The sequence below is a fragment of the Lates calcarifer genome, linkage group LG24, assembly GCF_001640805.2.
Source record: "Lates calcarifer isolate ASB-BC8 linkage group LG24, TLL_Latcal_v3, whole genome shotgun sequence".
NCBI classification, from domain to species: Eukaryota; Metazoa; Chordata; class Actinopteri; family Centropomidae; genus Lates; species Lates calcarifer.
In genome coordinates this window covers 2,741,988-2,763,321 of record NC_066856.1, presented here as the reverse complement: position 1 = coordinate 2,763,321, position 21,334 = coordinate 2,741,988, and the positions used below count along the sequence as shown (strand labels likewise).

The 21,334-nt window shown below is 42.6% G+C and overlaps 1 long non-coding RNA gene across 1 annotated transcript in view; it reads right to left on the bottom strand.

Annotated features, from left to right (window-relative positions):
• Positions 1-279: 279 nt before the first annotated feature.
• The window catches only part of LOC108898258 (uncharacterized), an 89,155-nt gene continuing 68,100 nt past the window's right edge, over positions 280-21,334 (bottom strand). The window contains exons 2-3 of the long non-coding RNA XR_001963421.2: positions 3,262-3,523; positions 280-3,016 (exon numbers count right to left, since the gene is read on the bottom strand). This is a non-coding gene — a long non-coding RNA (uncharacterized LOC108898258). The remainder of the gene's footprint in view (positions 3,017-3,261; positions 3,524-21,334) is intronic.

Genomic DNA, 21,334 nt, shown 5'->3' with positions numbered 1-21,334 from the left:
GGTTCTGTCCAAAGGAAACAAACTCTGCCTGCCAGCACTGCTTAACACATTATATCTGGTTTGTTGAATCTGTCCAAGGTGTAAAAGTGTAACACTGACAGGTTGTAGTTTTACAGGTGATTACATGTAGTAACCCCCAGCATAAACCCCTAACGACGCTCTGTTGTTTTTACACTTCATTTTTGGTATAGATCAAACACATCAGCTGTAACATGTTAATTAGTGAGATTAAGAGGAGCTTGTAGTTGGATTTTGTTATCTTTGGACAGGGCAAGACTAGCTGTTTCCCCCTATTTCAAGTCTTTATGCTAAGCTAGGACTAACTGCCTGATATAACTCATACCTAACTCCTGGCAAAAAAAAGCAAATAGGTGTACTTCACAAAATGTTGGAACTATTCCTTTATCATTTTAGGTAATTGCTTAACAAAGTTGCTGTTAATTATTTTTTCTTTAGGTAATGATAATGTAGATGAATGCTTATACCTATTGTTTATCCAGAGTAAGTAGAGTAAGAGTAAGTAAAGTAAGTGTGACAATAAAAAAAAATCCAAATAAAGATGAAAAATTTAAGAAGTGTAAAACAAAAACAAAAAAACGAACAACTTTTACTCCTAATACTGTGAGCACCTGCAATCTGTATTCAGTTTTTGCTCCTCACTTTTAATTAAGACTTCACAGTGTTTAATAAATTCTGCCAGACGCAAACACACAAATCACATCTGATAAGATAACAACTTGGCCGACTTGCAAAAACGTTGCCCTTCACTGTGTACACAATGTAATAGCCTGGCGCTCAATAAACTGCCCGTGGGGGTGGGGTGGGCTCTGTGTCAGTATGATTCATGAAGTCTTTTGACCACACAAACCTCCACTTTTTGTTTGTTTCCTTCAGATTTTGTGTTAGGGGCCTTTATTAAGAGAGTAATAAATCACTTAAAGAGTACTAAACACAGGAAAACTCCTGCCACCTGCACTGGAGAGTATGTATGTATGATAGGGTAACCATTTTGTCATAATTTTTTTCTTTGTCTGACATTTCAAAAATGAAGGAAACTGGGAAAAACAGTTCTAACCTTGCCTGCAGTTTGCTGGTTCTGAACTGAAGCAGTGAATCAACCGTTATATCACACTCTGCAGATGAATATTTTCTTCGAGTGATGGCAAACTGATACCAACTTCTCAAACATCTCCCTCTCAGGCGGCTTAACCTGATCTGACTTTGAACGACTCCTTGATCTGTGAAATCTGTAAATCGTCCTGACTGTTCCATATCACCCATTTAGTCAAGCGTTTTCTCAATGAAAACACCCTCCAAACTTTACCTAGATTACATTTTTCCTCAGACTGGAGAGGTCACAAGCACAGATGCTACTGGCATGATGCATCAAGTGTTTGTGTTCCTTCTGAAGTTAACGCATTTTCCTGTGAACCCTCCTCTTGAGCCCTACTCATGCATCTCTATTGTCCTCTCCATGCCGATGCTATCAAACACAACAAATGCATCTCCCTGTTATATTTTCTTAGGAGCTTTCATCTGTGCTTGCCTTTATCTAAGAGGTGGAGGACAGGGAGTGCTGTGACATTTATCACCGTGTTGGTATGTGAGCGGGTGCGTGTGTACGTACGGTCCCTTTCTCTTTATCTCTGAACAACGGGTTAGATATACAGGGTGTTAGAGCAGCACTGTTAGAGAAGATGAAGATAGTAACGTACCCTGGAATGCTGCTATCACACTGGGTTTCCTGCTGAGCATTGTTGGGAAGCTTCTGTATTTGTATGTGTGGTCAGGCCATTCAGGATTTATAATGCTCATCTGAGAAATACAGTTTGAGACTGAATAGATCCTGTAATAAAGCAGTGGCACAAGACTACAGTTCCTGAGCAGAAACAACTCTAACAGTGACTCATGTGGAGCTTAGATCACCATCAACCACAAGGACATTCACCAGTTTATGATTAAACCCATGACAGCAAAACAGATAGGACCTCTGGAAGTGCTTAGGACTTCCCAGATAAGAGCTGCTGTGGTTTGCAGAACGTGCTGTCTGGCACGGTTTGGCCCTTTGAGGACCGCAAAAGACAGCAAGCCTACTGCTCGCAGGGAAAGCCTCTGTGAGGGAGGCAGTGCCTCACTGACACGCATTTATCATTTTGTCTGCCTGCTCACCCCTTAAACAACTCCAGCATTTACATAGCCCAAACAACATCTGTCTTCATGTCAACCCCGTAGTTGCAACCCAAAGACACACCACCGACTGTAACAGACAGGCTGAGTTTACAATCTGGCTTCAAATTAGCTTGTTTAGAAGTTTTGATGTGGCTGGGAGACTTCTAAGGAAACATCTTTTACAAAAGCACAGCAATGAATAACTGAAGTTGTACAGTATGTGATCTGCTTTCAAAAGGACCTTCCAGAAATTGAAATATAAATATCTAGTTTAAAATCAAAACAACCACAAACAGTTTTTTTAGCCTTTATATTCAGATGTCATCCACCCTTATTTAGAAGAGTTTCACTTAGTTTTTCAACTGCTGTTACTGAAGTTCAGTGACAAGCTGCCAGGGTAATGGATTTAGTAGCAGCTTGTGTCAAATCTTAAGTAGTGTCTCCTTTCAAAAAGAAGCGATTTATATGGACAGAGATTATGGCTGCTCTGATGCATTGTACATGTCAAAGGAAATGTCAGCAAGCTAACAAACAAATAACAGCTGCTCATTTCAGCCGACATCTGAGTTAATGAAATGAAAGACAGAAAAAATTAGGGCTAGAGCAATGTGCTGCCTTTCTACAAGAAGGAGGCGGTTATATTGATGGCCTTTTCTTAGAGGCGGCTAAAGTGCTAATGTCCACTGAAATGTCATCAGTCAAATCAGCGCCTTCATCTTCTGCTCTCAGCTGCTTCGACCGGGAGATTTCTTTCAGCCCAACATTGATTGACAGAGGAAGGATTGATGAGGGTTTCTACAGAAGCTTGTCTGCCCTGGCGACACATCTATTCCTCTTCAAGAGATTGCTGTGAACAGACAAGACAAAGTGACTGGTTGCCTGGTTGCGCGTTCCCCTGACATTCCTCTTTGTCGAAATCAGGCAAAGTGACAATCTGTCTAAGCGCACATCACTTATTCTGAACATCCCTGTTTGGTCTGCACATGCCAAGTGACTAGCAGCCTATCATGTATGTGAACTGATTCTGAACAACTACAGCATGTTGGCTCCTCAGTGTCCCATCGGGTCGGGCCTGGGCAGCAGATAACTCACTGTTGGCGAAGGGGAGGCGAAGAGGAGGGAGCGGGGGCTGTGAAGCTGGTCCGAAGGCCTCAGCGGAGGGCCATGTCTTGCAGGCAGGCGGGCAGACAGGCGGATGTGATGGGTGACTGGCACCTGCTCTAGAAGCACCAGATGGCCAGGCGGGTGCCTCTGCCAGTGGGGTGAGGGGACCTCTGTCAGTCTCTGCATCTGCAGTCTGTGTCAGGATTCTGGCAGGGCCGCGATGTTCGGCCAGCCATTGCCACTCAGCAGCCTGCAGTCATGAGGATGAAAATATAAGTTGGGCAAGGGATGAGTCGAAATACAGCCACGCACCTGATGCTGTGTTGTCGTGCAGGGAATCAGTGGCAGTCATCCAAATAGGATCTGAGAGCATGGATAGAGTCAGAGTGAGATTGGCTTTGGCATCTGGACAACTTACCTAGGTGAAGCAAAAGTTAGAGCTCATCAAAAAGTTCAGTTTAATTATAGACTAGGCCAGGTGAAGGTGCCAAAGAAGTTATATTTTGAATATTCAGCATCTGGGAACATGGCTCAACTTCCACGTCTGTCATGTTCAGTAGTATCTATGGCTTGCTCTACACCCCTGGAACATTGAAACTATGCACCCCATTGACACAAGGATGCATGAAATGATGATGTACAGCATGGCACAAATGCTTTGTCGACTGTGGCAGAAGACAGAGTAGTATGTACAGCATGAACAGTGAAAATGTCTTTTTTAATGGTTTAAAGGTTTACACCACAGGAAGCATAAAAAATATTTTTGAGATGTTTCTACTTCACGTTCATGTTCTATGCACACCTTCTACGTAGGATTACTTAGAATATCAGTGTGTATGGGTATGCTGCATCCTGTATGACAACACTGAAATTTCTCAGTGGTGTTGTATGGCCTATTGACCCCCACTGATCAACCATCCACCCTGCGTTCATCCTCGGGGATGTGTCATCTAGCACAGCTGAGCAGAACGTCAATATAAAGGTGATGCTCTCGCCTCTCTCTCTCCAAGGACTTCTGCTGTGATAGAAGCAGTGGCATCCGCCAGTTGTGTGACCAAATGCGGATGGATTCAGACAAGCCTGTGAATTCTTTCTCTCTTTGTTGTGTGGCCTTTTCCACCCACCACCGGGTCCCGCGGGTGACTGACTGGCTGAGACTAACCAACTCAAAGACAGCTCCACTGATCAATATTTGAGCAGCTTGGTGCTGCCTGAGCTCCCCATCCATGTCATTGGGGTCCCCATTCCTCTTGCTGGGACAATTGCCAGGACATGCCGGGCTGTTTGAGGCCTGCTTACTGAGGTGATCCAGTACTAGCAGCTAGAACATCCCTTGATCCATTATAGATGAACTTGGGAATTTGCTGGCAAGTTGTATGTGTGTAATTGAAGGAAACAAGGCGGCAAACATCGGTACACAAAGAACAAATATGTATACATGTTGAACATAAGCCAAACGCAAAAACATGTGCATTCACACTCTAAGCAGCTGAAACACACACACACACACAAAGACAAACACAGTATCTTATCTCAGTACATCATTACAGAGGTCTGAACAACAAAACAGGTTTGCTGCTTAGGACGCACAACATGAAGAGGTGGGTGGATGACAGGAAGTGACACTTCTGTCATTGTGCACCGTGGAAAGCTAAAAATCTACAGCTGTTTAAGCAGAATCGTGGGCTTTGAAAAGAAGTGCGTCTGCAAGTCTGCGTGTTTAAGGGCTCTCCACCTACGCAAATGCTCAAATTATAAATGTGATCCAGCAGAACTATCACTGCGGTGAAGAATGGAAGGAGCTTCTGCCTTTGATCACTGCGGAGATGGCTGCCACAAATGGCCATTCTTCAAAACCAAAAGTCCACCAGTAGAAAATAGTTTGTGACAGTTTCCAAATAGTTTGACGCAACACCAGAGGCCACAAAAACACATGAAAAAGAAGTCCTGAAAGGTTCATCCTTCATTCAAAGTGTTACATGACCTAAATATAGACTTTTGAAATTCTTTCACATTCTTCTATTGACTAACTATAGCCCAGATTTGCATTTATTTTGTGGAAAATTTATACAGTAAATCAGTTTTTTGCATTCTATCAAATGAAGCAAAACTTTGATCAGTGTGTAATTACATGAGAGAGAGAGGCGAATTGTGTTGCCTGATAAATACTTTGGAATACATTATCAGTTGGATGTATGCAGAGCACTGATTTATTTTGTTGCTCTCGTAATGCTCTGTTAATTAGAAGAGGGGAGGGATGTTTAATTAATGCTGGTGGGGAGGATTAAGGACATGGGGGCAACAGCTTTCAACTTGTCAATTAGAAACATGGAAGTAAAACAACACAAGCCAGATAACTGACAGATACACCGACTGAACACAAACAAGATGCTAACAAGGCTGACTTTGTTATTTCTGCTGCTGGTTTCCAGTCAGGTTGGAAGAGGGCTTTTGCTATCATGATTCACATTAAGTTTCTCACACCTCCTTCATATTATATTTTTTTCAGGAAGGAATAAATATGCTTAAGTTAAAATAGTTACATCTCCTTTCATCACAGTTTTGTATTCTGTTTCTCAATACCATGATATGGCAGAAGAGGCTTTTCATTTTTTCACTTGAGGAATGGCTCACATCTCCTTCACCCATCACTACTCTGTACACATGCGGGGCACAAATGATTACAGATTTGAATATTTTCTCAGTGAACCCATCCTTCCTGGACTCCTGTCTTGTTTCTCCAAGTCTCCCTCAACCTTCTGACATGAAACTGTAGATTTATTTCATTCACTGTTTCCTTGGCAACTCTCTCTGAGAGACCAGCAAGGTTTCAGCAGGAGACAGAGTGCGGCAGTGGAGTCATTATTTACTGCAGGACTCAAGCTCTGATATTCACTGACATGCTTTACAATATCACCCTTTTTCTCCCATGTCTATTTCCACCCCTCACATCAGGACATACATAATTACAGTCTCCATGGCGATGCTGTTGGTCAGGTTACTGACTGGACATTTTGAAATACAGCAATTATCTATTATGAAAAAGAGAGAAAATTCCTTTAATGTTTGCTGTTTATGTCAGGTGGAAAATGCATGTTAACATCTAACATTTCTAAAAGTTACATGTTTAACAGGGCTCTGAAACTGAAGAATAAAAGCTTGTTGAGGTTCATTTACAAATATGAGCTTTAAGGCTAATTAGAAGAGTTATTTCACGTGCTAATAACTGTTTGTTGGTTCAACGTCCTCACAATGAGGCAAGGCAGAAAGCAAGGCCACCTTTTACTGGGTGATAAATCTAAATTTGAAAAGTGTGAAATTCAGTAAGCCGGGGTCTTAATTACCGCCCATGTTCACTTTCTCCATTCATCCATGACCATAAACTGAACAAGACTGCTCTGAGCGGCTGTAGCATGCATGGAGAAACAAATGGGGTTCACCTTGTCCCAAACCCATACATCATCAGCTGTCAAGACCAGGGCAATGTTAGTTCACTTTCATTAGTTAACATTTTATGAAGTTTGGTTAACAATTAGATACTGCAAAACTGTATTGTAAACAATGGAGCTTGTGAGTAAGATACATATTTAACCAAATGCTTAAAATACAACAAGGTAAACATTGTACTAGATAAACGTCAGCATTAGCATTGTCAATGTGAGCATAGCTTTTTTTGCTTTCCCCACTTTATCTTACACTGCAATATGTGGGCACCCACTAAGAAGAACTTAGGTTTAAGCCCTGTAGTTCCATTTGAGGTAATCCTAAATGGTACAACACACAATGATACAGTGATATTTTATACTGCAGTCTGCTTCCAACTTTCTGGCTGCAATTTGGGGAAGACCTTTCTTGTTTCAGCATGGCAATGCCCCCAAGCAAAAAGCCAGGCGCACAAAGAAATGATTTTCCCAGAACTTGAATGACCTGCGCAGAGCCCTGCACCTTTGGGATGAATTGAAACACCGACTGTGAGCCAGGCCTTATCACCCAACACCCAACGACCTCACTAATGCTCTTGTGGCTGAATTGGAGAAAATCCCTGCAGCCAGGTTTCAAAATCTTGTGAAAAACCTTCCCAGAAGATTGAAGCTGTTATAACAGCAAATTAGTATCAATACTTTATCTTATCTTATGATGTAGTGTGGACTCTGCACTCTCTGCTAATGTCATTTCTAATTTGATTCTATGTTTGATTATGTTCATATAACACATATTGTATGAACCTCAATTGAGCTTGAAAATGATCAGTTTTGAGCAATAAAAGCAATCCTGTCAGGCCACACATCATCCCTGCCTGTTCTTTCTCTTGCTAGCTGTTAATGACCAGTTTTGAAGCATCACTTTTCTCCACAAATGGAACACCTTGAAACAAAGAGTTGTGCCTGTCAAAGCAATGTGATTCCAAACACCCACCCAGCCTCGACAGACACGCAGGTGTTATTGGAGCCCTTCTCCTTGACTGACCTTCGGGATTGCCTTGCACCAAACACCGTCTTTGTCTCTGAAATGGCAGCAATTAGTGGCTGAAGCCAAGCAGAGGGGTTATTTTGAACGTGCGAGGGGGCAAACAGAGTGAGGAAGGAGTGCATGGGGAGAGAGGAGACCTGAGCGAGCCACAGGGGCCCCGAAGTGGGAGGCAGAGAGAGGGAGAGCCAGAAGGTCAGGGATAATTAGAAGCCTTTGTGGCCCTCTCAAGAGGCTCAGGAGGAAGCCCACAGATGGGCCCTCAGCTCCCAGACACCTTGGAAGAGGTAATGTGCACACACATACACACACACACACACACACACACACACACACACACACACACACACATATACCTGAGGGACGCTGTAGTGAAAGCAGCTAAACAAGTGACAGTGGACACTGGTGTATTTAGAAGAAAGAAGGACTGACAGGAAAAAATGAAAGGCAAGAGGTTAAATAACTTTTTTTGCCAAATTGTTACCAAGACTGTTTTCTGCAACTGATAAATAGGTGTCATGGTAATACATTTTGTCAAGGGTATGCTGTTTATGAATTTACAATTGCAGTTTGACAGCCAGTATTCTCATTCACAACACATGATCCTTATAATGTCACACAGTTGTGACACGTCTGAATTAACTTTTTCGCTGTGGAATGTGCTGCCACCAGTGCTTGACTTTTAACGTCAAATGTCAATTATGTCACCCGGGCCCACAGCTGGCCTTCAGCTTTCCCTTCTCGGTGACCCAGTGAAAAAATCAATTAAAGTAACCGTGACTTGCTGGGCCTGAGGTACACAAAATGCGAAATAGCCATGATACTGGCAATTATTAGCCTGACATTTTTATCCAGGCACCATGCAAATTCATTGCCGGAGAGTTTCGCCGAGAGGTAAGGGAGATCGTTTCAGAGGGGCTGAAATGCTGTTGTCTGCAGGATAATCAAGACTTAAAAGCAGCATGATACATATAGACATATACTCATAAACAATGTTGACTGAAATGACATCAGTTCTCCTGGAACCAGAAGTACCCATCAGTTAAGGTCTTGACACGCACTCCAGAGGGCCTCACAAGGCTGCCTGGGGGTTAACCTGCTGACATAAGGCCTTCTGTCACCACTGGTTGCCTGTCAGTAAGGTAACATTTCCATTAGGGGTGTTGATGGCAGACCTACCATCACTGTCATCTGATTAATGTAAAAAGCACTCACTGCCTCATGTCTGCTTGCCTTTCAACTGGCTTTTATAATTTAGCTTTTCGGTAAGCAGCCTTGTTTACCCAGGCTGGTTCAGCTGAGGTGAATTCATTTCTGAGAGAGCGCGACATGGTGAGGTATCCACCATACAAATAGCCTTACTGCTTTGTATTCTCTTGCTGCTGGTGCCATAACATTTTTCAGTGTTCTGGAGTCGGTGTAGTGAGTGATGTAAATGGTAAACAAATGTATTATGACACAGGGTCAACATTCGACTGCAACGCTGACAGCCGAGGCAGTAGGAAGAAATTACTTCTGATTGATATTTTGCCTCTTGTCAGCAGAGCAATTTCAACCTGAGCAGACGGACAGGATTGAAAGTTTCCCCTGCAGAGATACTGTGTTTCGCTTCACTGCTATGTAAATAACTTGTGTGTGTAACATTTTAATGAAGGTTGGGGGGGAACCAGGCCTAAGTGGATGTCTTGGCTAAGCTGCACAGGTCACCTGTAGTAAATCTTTGCATGATAGATTGTGTGTAATTGCTAAGCTTTGTTTAATCTGAAGCTTAGTGTTTGGCATGCTAACTCAGCGTCATGCATGGCATGTAAATATCAGCTAAATGTCACATTCATTATGGGATGTAGAGCCGTCTGGATGTGTAACAGCCCTCCTTTCTGTCTTTGCCGTGGATGTAGATGACTGAACATGCTACTGCCTGGGGCCTTGGGGGAGGAGGGGAGAGGGGATGGGGATCCCCAATCTGGGGTCGTCCTTAGAGATCGTAGCACTGTGTGTGTGTGTGTGTGTGTGTGTGTGTGTGTCCATGCTGGGATGTACAAATGTGAGTGTGCTGGCATCAAATCCATTATACAGACAGTTTTTCCTTTGTGCAGCTAGTGAACAATGACTTGGTTGTCGACTGTGGTGTGAAATGTCAGCTGTCTGTTTGTCTGTGTGTGACATGTCATTTTGACAGGAGCTGTTTTCCTCCATTATTTCACAGCCTCTCCATTTGTTTATATGAAGGTGTTTATATGTTCTCCATGCACCAGCTCTCCTCAGCGGGAACCATTAAGAAAACTCATAGATCATTCCCAGTTCTCATGCTGTGCTGCTGACGTGCACAGCATTTGGCCCAATTATTCCCATTTCCATTGTAATGATGGATTGCATATGTGCATATTTATATCTTTCAAATGCCCTTTTCACAGTGGGGAGGGGGGATAATTGTCCTTGTCCATCACTGAATTTCTGTCCATTTTATGTCAGTTAAGTTAACGACATGAGCTATCATCACACTAACCTTCCTGTGCTCTGGTGGACATCAAAACCCAGGTTCAGCTTGGCTCAATACTGTGAACTTCTGGAATATCGATAGCAGTATGGAGAAGGTCAGCCAGATGGGCAACACTTCCCTACTTCCTGTTCCCCTTATCATCCATCTCAGGATCCTCTAAGCTCTCTCCAGTGAGGAAGAAGCTCCCTGTGGTGTCCTGTTGATTCTGCCTGGCAAAGCTGGAGCTTTGGCCTTTTCCCCTCTAGACTCCTACACAGAGTCTGGTAGTGTGTGTGTGTGTGTGTGTGTGTGTGTGTTTGGCAATAATCAGAAGGTGGGGGTGTAGATGTGGGTGCTGCCCTGATAATTAGCTAAACAGCATTCTAATGGTGGACCATGCCATCTGTCCAAGGGGGTGGGGCTCAGAAAAGGTCTCACACGTTTTTAATGAGGCTTAATATTCACACAGAGCATTAATAGGGTTGCACAGTGTGACTCAAACACTTGCATTTGAGCAAAGGGAAAATTATGATACACTGTTATCAGTCAGCTGTGACCTAAATGCATACATACATACAAACATACAGGCACACACACAGACACAGACACACACAGTATATGTAGCATATGATTCATATTATTTCCATACTCATGCCAGCACTAGCTTGATTTCCAGAAACATGGGAATCAAGTCTTTATCATTCATCCCACATAGTGTGGATGCAGCATTAATGGTGAGCTAATGCTGCAGTATAGGAGGTATAACTAAAAAAAATCAGCACAAACTTTTCAAGTCTTTTCAAATTCTTCTTCTTCCTCTATCAAATCCAGCTGCCCCTCTTTCCATAACTTGAATGTCCATGAATTTACTGTTGATTGTGTGATGGCCTGCAGCCAACCTGTTGTTTCAAAAGAAAAACACTTTAAGGATGGAATGGTACCATCTCAAGGACTTTTGAGACTTAGAGTCCCTTAAATATTATGCTCTCCCAAATATTACAACCTTTGGTCACAGCTCTGTGACATGTATAGCAGATGTCCATTGTTCTCCTGTGTTTCCACTTTTCTCTAACCGCTACGGTCAGAGATCGGAGAGGAAATGCTGGGACATGGTGCTAATGTACAGCACCTACAGTGGTGCAACTGAAATTGCCAGGCATCTGGTGTCCAGGTTGCTGGGTGGCTGACCTGCACACTGCTGGTCGTGTGTATCAGAACCTCCAACTGTAAAAAATTATTATAGCTGCCTCTATGGGCTTGACCTGGGTGTTCATAACCATTAGACCCACATATGATGCTATTACCAGGGAGAAAATACAAAATGAAACCACTCCATAGCTATACCATAGACCGGTAAGAGAGACTAATGGAACTGGTGAATGGAAGTACAGGCAGTGATGGCTGATGATTACAAACACTTGAGAGGTTGATGGTGTACAACAGGGTGTTACAGCACTGTAGCCAGAAGAGAAATAGCAAAATGCCTTTAATGTTTCATAAGATGCTGATGAGGTTTGGACTTTCTTTTCTCTGTATTGTGCTCAGTTTTTTTTGTAACTTATTTTTTTCTCACAATAATTCAGCTTTTGCCCTCTCAGAGCCTCCACACTGTGATTGTTGGGAACTTCTGATGAGGCGAAAGCAATTGAGTAGACAGCCTGAAGCAGAAGAGAATGCTGGCACCATGCAGCCAGAAGTAGAAGAAAATGCCAACCTCACACAAACCACTGTGTCAACAAAAACTTAAACCAATTTTGTAAACAACTGGGGGCATGGAGGATGGACTGGTTGGAAACAGGAAGGACAAAGTGGCGCCATCATCTTATGTAAGGTCAGGAATCATTTTCCAGACACATTTTAAAAAGTTAAGACAGACTTGTGATAGATTTTTTTTCCCCCCAACATGCAAAATAAATATATCACTGCAGTGGGTGAGTCTGCTCTGTATAACACACAGTAATGCTATGATGGTAACCCAGATATTTTACATGCTTATATTAAGCTCACACTACAGAGAACTAAGTGCCTGCAATCAAAGCTCATGCAAAGCACATATTTTGTTTGGATGACACATTGATGGCTGCAGCACTTCCTCCAGTTGTAGATTGTCTCTTTAAGCACATAAGGCAGCATATCGATCGCGTATATTGAGGTGGGTCACGGGGCAGCCATTAGTGAACACAGGCTCAAGCAGAACATGAGGAGATGGGTGGGTGAATGCTAGCTACTAGCTTTTTAATAATAGACCAGTGGGCTCTCATTTTTAACCACTCGTGGAGGGGCGTTGTCGATTGATTTCATTCTTCAGCTAGAAATATTGATAGGCTTCATGTTCCTTGTTGAGGAAAATCAATGACAGGACTCATGAAAAGAATAAGGAAAAATGGAAAAAGAGAAAATGAGGGGGGAAAGGAGGAAAAAAGACGGTTTGTTATATGCAGAAACCACTGGTCTTACAGTGGACAATAATACCATTCAAGGTTAAAAAAAAAAAAAAAAGCTGGAGCAGCAGAGATGGTGTGCTACAACCAACAGTGACCACAGCCAAAAGAATGGAAAGAGAAATTCAAGAAAAGGAGATAGAATGATAAGAAATGTTGGAAGAAAAAGAGAAAAATGAGGAGATGGGAAATATAAAAGATGGAAAAGTGAAAAAAGGGAACCCCCCCCCCAAAAAAAAAAAACAAAAAAAACAGAAGAAATGGAAGAAACCAAAAAGGGAGGAGAAAAAGAAAAGGAATGGACTGGGTCACAGAGAAATTAAACAATGGGAAGGAAAGGAAAGAGAAAAGGGGACAGAAAAGAAAGGAAAGGGAACGAATAGGAATTTATAATAGGGACACTGGAAAACATCACTGGGGAGTATGAAACACAAAGAGCGGGCTGACAGACTGATTATTTGAGAGTGACCCCTCAGGGCTCCACAGAAAGAGGTCCACTGCATGTTGTTCTCCCCACAGACGGAGCTCTATGACTCTGATGACACAGCCGGCCGAGTCCCGGGACTGAAGAGGCCTGTGGAGCAACGACAGGCCACGCCAGAGCTAATTACCCCTCAGAGACATGAAGAGAATCACTCAGCTGTGTCTCACACACACACTGAGAGAACAGATTAATCCTTTTCTCTGGTGACAAAGAGTTTTTAATGAATCAAGAGAGGTTTTTAAAGCATCTTGTGTCTTTCACTCTCCCTCCTCAATTTCATTTGAAAGTAAAATCTCAATTTTTTTCCCCAGGTCAATCAATGATAAAAGCTTATTTGGATTGACCCAAGTGATTTTTGTGCAGCTTGTGTGATTGTTCAGACTTGAACATTTCGATGCGCCGACACATTTCATCATCTCATCTGTATGCCTGCTATGCCGATGTTTGTCTGATTTGATATCTGCAAGAGAACTGAAGCGATCAATGCAGTCGCTGGTAATGGCACCTGCTCAGACTCTGCTAAATAATTGGACTAACACTTTTCCACTTCAATTTGTTGAACACTTCTTTTAGACTCAGAGATGACAGACGTTAGCCTTGATAACTGTCACATTGTCAGATGCAACTTGCATAAGAACATATCAGCATAAATGATGCAGACTACTGCAGCAATCAGTGGTCTCTAATGTTTCAGTTCAACAGACCGGGTTCCTGCTCCTCTAAGGAAAGTTAGGAGAGCTGTTTCCGGTGTCGAGGGTTCTCGAGGTTAAAGCTCTGTTCATTTTCTGCATAGACAATGGTACATAACATAAGGAGACTCCCAAGGCTTAGATGGAGACAAAAGGTTGAGTCATTGGTAAAAATGAGCAACAGCATCAGAAAATGTCTGGTTCTTTCATGAGGTGTCAAAGGTACAAAGAGTCAACCAGAACTTCTAAGGACTACTTTGGCAAGAAAAATTCAACAACAAGCTTTAAATTCTGCAGCATGCACTGATACGGGGCAAAAAGCCAAAGATTATGCTTTGAAGAAATCTGATAAAAGATTCAGCAATTTATAAAAGTTCACTTTTAGGTTTCTGGGTCAATTTTGGGTGAATTTAAAATGCTGGGGCTGTATTTTGCTCCCAGTTGCAATGCACAGAGTACTGAATTTGCAACACATCTGAGTCACAGACTGGATTTTTCTCCATTTCACTGCCAACTCAGGCCAACACATCTGCTATACCAAACTAATGGGAAAAAAAATGAGCAAACTTGTCATCATTTCAAAACCACTCACTGTATCATATGCTATATTTACTTTCTATCATTTTATCCATGTGTCTAAAATGATAAGTGTTAAATTTATGCACTATTAGAATAGTTTTCTTAAATATTCCCTCAGTGGATTCAAAGTTATGTTAATGGAATGGCATCTTTTCACTGGCAATCTCACAAGCCAATATTTCCTATTTAATGAGATGCAAGATTAAAGTTATTACACTGTTCCAGTCAGTGATGATACGAAATGATGAAAATTTCTTCAACACTGGTTTCAGGTCTGAACATTTTTCATTTAACATTAACAGTCCTAAACTAAGACCCCACTTCTTTTGATTAAAAATATCACAGATCAATACTAGACAGCATTCTCCACAATGTGGATTAGATGGCTTGTCAGTAGCAGAGTTGTTGGTGAGACATCAGGAAGTCATGGGCCCCAGGGGAGTGTGCCTGTATGATGAGCACCGTGTGTGTCATCATCATGCTTTCTCCTGAGGCTCCCATGGGTGTCTTTCCCCAAAGACAACACTCTCCCTGATGAGCCAGCACCAGAACAATAACTAGCTCCCGGTCGATTGTGACAGTAGAGGCTTTTATATGTCAGTGTGTTAATTGTGTGAACCTGCCCATCTTTCAATCAGTGTTGACTTTTCACTTTTTACTCTTTTGATATTTATTTATGTATTTATTTTTTGGGCATATTCCCTGTTGTGGAGGCTATCACTATTCATCTGTCGTTTCAGAATGCTGGAAATGTCAATGACATGCAGCAGCTGGAGTGAGATCCTCACAAACCACAGCTCAAAACTGACACATCATAGGGCATATCACAAATTTAACCTCACATCTACTCTGAGCTAAGAGGAACACACTCTGTGTATGAGTGTGTGTGCACGTGTGTGTAGAGTGAGGTGGGGGTGAGGTAGGTTTCCCCATGATTTATAGCCTGGCAGAAAGTAAAAGTATTGGGGGGGATTTGCTGGACCCTTTTGATCTCTCCCTCCTGTAACCCCCACAACCCTTCCTCTCAGCTCTATTTTCTCAAAATGTCTCTTCTAAACTGTGTCATTTCAGTGGCAAACAACACCTGAGTGCCCTTCCATGCCTCAGCCCCTGTGTGTGTGTATGTTTTTGTGTATCTCTGTATGAGTGTGTATCAGTGTATCAGTGACTATCCTGAGCCCCAGTGGGCCATCTATCTGAGGTGGCCACACCACAGGCGATAATGCACCTCCCTCTTCCTCCCAGTTGTCCCGCCAGGACCGCAGAGGTGTGAATGCATTCCTTTATTTCATTTAACACTCAGGCCCTCAGCGGAGGTACAATTATGAAAAGAGACGCTGAGGAATAATGAAGAAGGCGACAGAAGATGGGAAAAACACTTCCTTCCCTTGTCCACTGCCTAGGAGGGGAGTGTATGATAAATGGCTGACTGTGCAAGACTCCTGACAACATGTGTGATTTCCAGCGCACCTGAAAATAGATTCCAGGCATTTTGCATCTTAACACTCATTTTTCTCTTTTCCCTCATCCTTCCTTCTCCTTTCACTTTTCCCTCTCTTCCTTCTCTGCGCATGCATGAGTTGCTTCCTTCATATTTCATTATTCCTTGAATGAGGCCAAGCCTGATCAACCCTGCTGTGAGAGACACTTAATTTTCCATTTGGCCCTTTTTTAATAGCATACCTGAAAGTCCTGAAGCTCCGAATCTTAATTGGAAAACTAAAATATGATGTACGCGCACATTCAGGGGTCGTCCAATCATGGCTAATGAGACTCTTATAAACCAGATAGCTTTGAAAAGGAGGGAGAGCAGAGAAGGTCTCGGGTCAAATCCCGCCTCCCACTACCCTCCGAACACCTGTGTGGTGCCCTCTTCTGCAATTACACTCCTTGCCCAGACATTTCTCTCCCAGCACTTTTATTGCATCTGCTGCCCAAGACAAACAGCAATAAAGCCAAGGTAACCATGGATACATGAGTGCCACATCTTTTTTTTTTCCTCCCTGCCAATGCTATTGAAAAATCCCTCTTTTGAATTGAAGTGGTAGGAGTCTCTTACTTCTCTCTGGTCCCTCAAGGTTATGAATGTTGTGTGGAAAGGAAACAATGCTGTGCAGGCTTTTATGAAAGAAAAAAAGAGAAGCCACCAAGGTGACGTTAGAGAAGTTAAGGAGGAAAACAGTGTTTTTTAAGCTTTGACTTTTTTTTTTATTTAACAGAACAAGGAGCAGTGGAAACAGTGAAGCAGCCACAATGATCGCAGGAACATGTTGAGCTTTTCGCACAAGTTAAACATCGGTGTAATCACAGGAGAAAGAAACATTAACAGCCGTGTTTCAGTCTGCCGCCCTGATTGACTGAACGTCTAATCTCTTGACAGAGCTAATGAACACATCAGTTAATTAGAAGCACAGGGAGTGTGCTTTTACATGCACACACACAACTAAAACACACATATCCTCTCCCTCTGCAACCCTTCCAAACAGAACCATCTATCTGTCTTTGTTTCTCCCTCTATCTCCTCTCCCTTCTGTCGTAGAGCCTGCAGACCTGGGTATAGGTAATCATGTATTTTCTTTTGTTGCCGTTGTGTTCCTTGCTCACAGTAATTGTCAAGATGGGAGGCTGGTGTAGTGAATTGGGCTTCTCTGTGCCCAAACAGCAAGGGACTGAACCCCTTGTATAAAAAGCTGATTTGATACTTTAGAGACTGATTCCAGATTTTTTCAGACACCTCACACAAGCAGAGAGAAGTGATAGAAAAGTGAGAGGAGACACGAGAGGGAGCAAGGAGGAGGAGGAGAGGAGAGAGAAAGGAAGGAGGCACAGGCAAGGAGTAAAAAAGACAAAAAAAATAAGGTGGGTGGAGGCAAGGGGAGCTACGAGACAAAAGGTGAGAGGAAATGAGGAGAAAAGATGGTTCATAGCCAGCAAGCCTGAGAGGAGGAGGAGAGGAAGAGGAGGAAGAGGAAGGGGGGTCAAAGTCTATGATTGTCCCTGAGAAGGAACATGACAGTAGCTGTAATAGATTCTCCTCACACCTTCCTTGAGGTGACCTGCCTGTGGGAGAAGGCCTCTTCACTAATGACAGGCGAGAACGCAGAGGAGGAGGCCTTCAGAGGCTTATCATATGCTGCGACCCATCTTCACCATGACCTTTGGCACTGCAAGGTATGATGACAATAACACTTTTTTAATGCATGCTCCTGTCTCTGTCTGTGTTTGGGTTTTGAGGCAATCAATCAAGATTGACAACATGCTAAAGCAGTGACAACTTTTATGGTAATGGCAGAGGTGCCAGTGGACGATTCCTCTTTTTCATGTATAATGTCCCGAGCTATTATTCCCTCACAAAGAAAAGGCGTTATTAAGTGATCCATAATCCACCAAGTTACAATGAACTGAAGTGTATTTCTTCCTCTCTTCTGTTTGTGCTGTAGCCTGGAGAGTTGGAACAGCAAGAGATTTCATTATCCTATTGTATTGCCAATGTGGCTAGCAACGGAGTCACCAGGCAACGAGGCACCACGCTCCCTGTTCTGGGTCTTGTTTTAAAGAGTCAAAGTGTTTGCGTCGCACTTTCAAAGCAACAGTTTCTGTACACATGCACACAGCCGCACACAGCCACACACACACACACACACACACTCCTCCAAATCCCTCTTTTCAGCCTGTAAATCAGCCCTAATCCTTTTGGGTCTGACCAAAGTCCTCCAAACAAACATAATGGACAATAATCAGCTCTGCGGCAGTCAGTGTATTGGCTTGTTTTGTCATGCTCAGATGATCAAACACAATAATGCTGTTTTCTTAATAAAAGAGGAGGTTATTAATCTGATGATCTCTAGTCCCTGTGTGCCATAAATGCCCCCCACTCCTCTAACTTCTCTTTATTTGTCTCTATTCTTTTTATTTCAGGGCGGATGTACATGTGTGTGTGTGTTGGTCTAGACATGCTTGCAATCAGACCGAGTGATGAGGAGCAAGTAATCACTGTGTTATTAACAGTGCATCGCCAAATTAAGAGTCATCTACATGTTTGATTGATAAATGAAAGTTACTGAGGGCAAAATATTTTATTTAGAGGACAATTCTGGGTTATTTTAACTAGTCACCTTAGTTAATTGCAGAGATCCCTGATTGCACTGTGTGGGAACACAACTATGCTACATACAGTAGGTCAAAATCAAAGCAGGAGTTCAATCCAAATATCTACATGTTGCAATGTCTGAGTGATGAATTTGTTTACTTCTCCAAATAAGTTTGGCTAACCTTGGTGTTTGCTTAAAATCTGATTGACTTCTTTTGTGATCCCTGGGAAAGACAAAAAACTACAAAAGACCAAGGTTGTATGAAATAGTAGTTTCTTCTTTCTTCTAGTTAAACAACATGCATCAGGGCAGACATGGAAATGTTTCCTTTTTCCCTCCTGTTTGTCTTTGGGGATTTTTGCAAACAGTAGGGCCCTACAGCAGTAACCAAGCCGAGCGCAGGCCAAACAATAAAAGGTTCATCCAATTCAGTCTGGCATGTGGTCCTGGCTTTTCAAATGGAGAAGGGAACAGCACCTGGTATCTCACGTGCCTCCATTACACACTGCCAAGATTGGAGAAGATTGCTCTGCCAGAACAATAATGTGGACATCCACCATGAGCGTCCATCACCCCCACACCCCATCTTGTCTCCCCTTCACCCACTGCTCTCTTTCAGCGACTCACCCAAATCAATCTGTGTGTGTCTTCATGGATTCTCCCTCCTCCCAGTCTGTCCTTTATGGAATAAGCCATCACTGGTCTTTATCTCTTATTCTCTGTCTCTCTCTTACAGCATTGGCTTTCCTTATTGTGGCTGAACCAACTGCTTGCCCCCCACATGCTCTATCCTTTTCCCACCCCCACTGCCTCCCCTTCCCATCCCTTCACTCCCACTGTCCAAGGTCTGACAGTCAAGCCTATAGCCAGATCTTAATTTCTTTGTCCAGATGTACCAATGCTCCTGTATAAGATGAAGGCACTCTAGGAATTTATTTATACTTAACCGTTGGATTTAACCCACTGGTTTTTGGAGCATCATGTCTAAACTATGATGAACTTTAACACACAGGTCTGTGCAAACTGCTCTGACAGTGCTGACCTTTAAAGTAGGAAAGTGCATCGAAGAGTTAAAAATGAAAGAAGCTATCATATTAGCTGTGTCACATGACACGCAATTAGACACCGCATCACCAAGTTTCCAGCAGCACCTAGTTTGTAAAGCCTTGAGGATGAATTTCACTGTGCCACTTTCTGGAGTTAGGGAGAACTCACCAGGCTGGACTGGCTGATTTCATTATACATCTATTGTCATCATTAGTTTTGCTAGGCTTTGTCGATTACAAAATAGAAATCTGTGTAGTGTTACTGAAAAAGAGGAGATTACTGAGTTGAAAAGGTGCACATTAGCTCTGTCAGCACCACTACACCCTGACAAAGAAGCATAAATCTAGTGTTAACTCCAAAAAAGCCCATATGCATAGATGCAGTTTCATTACTGTGAGTACTACAGCCAGACTGCACATCACTCCCTTGTTTTCCACCCAGCTCCACACACGACAGACCCTCACACCCTTGTGTGATACACTTTCCCTGACATCCATGCCTTGAAGACCTCCCACACGCCCACCCATCCATTCACCAAGGCTTCTCCCCTGCTTATCTGTCATGCCTTGGATAAGATGTTGCTGGGCAGATTGGTTGGCAGACTGCGAGGCATGACCTGAGCCTGTTTGGTTTGCTGTGCAGCCACCGAGGTGTAATGCAGGGTGACACTCACGCATGGGAAGAGGATGTGATGTTTTATCATTCAGCTCTGTGCAGGAATCAACTAAGGGATTTCATTAAGTGCTGCTTCTTGTGCTGTATCTTCCTTAAGTATGTTGTGGCAGGATACAGTTTTTCATATTTACTGGCAAGAGCAAAAATAATGTGCTAAAAATTTATTCATGAAGAAAAATATTATACACACATGTATAGATACTAATGTGGCAGATGCATAAACATATATAAAATGTAAATATAAATCCACACTCATACCTTTATTGTTGAATAATACCTAATGTATCTAAACCCACAGTATTAAGCTGTCCACCACTTTGGGTCATTATATTAACAGTAAAATGCAGCGGAGGCGATAATGTGGTGCAAATTACAGCACACTTGGTTTCCTGCACTGCCACTAATGGCTGTGAGTACAGTCTTTTCATTGCACAGTAAAGTTTAATAGCATTATTAAATGGAGCAAAATATATCACTGCACGCCTATGATGTAAGAGTGGATCTATTTACATAGGCAAAGTAAACAATGTGTTTAATGGATTATTGGCATGCCAAGGGGATAGACAACAGGTCTGACAATGAAACAAGAGGTCCTGCATTGTATCACTAATAGATTCAATTCTAGCAATCACTAATTAACACACAGATGGCAGGAAATACTGTCAGGGGAACAGACACTGATTGTGTAATGGGAAATCTAGACAGGCAATTCTTGTTGCTATATCAGAAAAAGATCAATAGCAAAGTAACTCAGTGTTATTCAAATGAATAATTAAATCATCTATGAAATGTTAATGAAAAAAATACTGGTTTTGTTGGATCTATAAGCTGCAAGATACAGAAATGCACCCAGGATAAGGATGTTCTGCAGCCTGCAAAAGATATTGAACCGGATCCTTTAAAGGCCAGAGATTGAGAGATTTCATCAACTAAAAGGACAGTGTGAGTTCCTGAAGAAAATAGAAACAGCACAATGACTCAAAAGACGACTCAACGCCTCAGATGAGACACAAAGGTTCAGAGACAGTTCACTCACTGACACCCAATAATCAATGTGCTTTAGCTTGACAGCATCAGATGAGTTTCTGGGGCACTGCACATAAGACTCA